General features: G+C 46.0%; 1 long non-coding RNA gene across 1 annotated transcript; it reads right to left on the bottom strand.

Annotated features, from left to right (window-relative positions):
• Positions 1-99: 99 nt before the first annotated feature.
• LOC110094995 lies at positions 100-626 on the bottom strand. The gene is made up of 2 exons (XR_002302923.2): positions 314-626; positions 100-217 (listed from the first exon to the last, which is right to left on the bottom strand). It is a non-coding gene; the product is annotated as an uncharacterized LOC110094995 (long non-coding RNA).
• Positions 627-667: the final 41 nt, after the last annotated feature.

The following is a 667-nucleotide window of genomic DNA, read 5'->3' as shown; positions in this document are numbered from 1 at the left end:
TCGGCCTTACCAAATCAACAAAATCCTAGGAATAATATATTCTGAAAACATTTATAAACATAAATAGAGACCGACTACTTCAGGGTTGAGCAAACCATACCTTAGCGATTTTGATCTCGTCCTCGAGCTCGTGGAACCTATTATTCAGTCTGCCAAACTTGTTGATGTTCAGCTGATCTTCCCACGTCACTTCGACCTCCGATCCCGAACCCTTTTGCTTGAACCATTAAGAAATCGGGAATTCAACCATTCAGAAATCGATTCACAACAAGATCGACCGATAGGTTTAAGGGATCTAGTTTCCAGGGATTACCTGCTGCATTTTGGAATGTACTCTGAATCGCTTCGGTTCCGCTCTATTTCTTCGTCTACGTGGAAGCTATAGTCTGTACGAAGACAGCTTGAACGATGATTAGGAGAGTTGGATTACGGCTACGTCGGCCGGTTCAGAGAGAGGCTGCGGCTCTGAGATCGCCGGCGGCAGCGTCGGACGGGGGCGGTTGGCAAAACCTCGCGAAATGGCTAGGGTGACGAGGAGAGGAAGCGGAAGTGGCGGTGATGACTGGGGCAGTCGACAACGATTAGGTTAGGGAAATTTCGCTTTAAATACTCAAGAGAAAGCTTATTTGGATTGAATTTTTGTTTGGGACAAATTTCATAGTGGTTC

Source organism: Dendrobium catenatum, unplaced genomic scaffold, assembly GCF_001605985.2.
Source record: "Dendrobium catenatum unplaced genomic scaffold, ASM160598v2 original_scaffold_47667, whole genome shotgun sequence".
NCBI classification, from domain to species: Eukaryota; Viridiplantae; Streptophyta; class Magnoliopsida; order Asparagales; family Orchidaceae; genus Dendrobium; species Dendrobium catenatum.
Note: the sequence above shows the minus strand (reverse complement) of the source record. Positions and strands in the feature narration are given on the sequence as shown.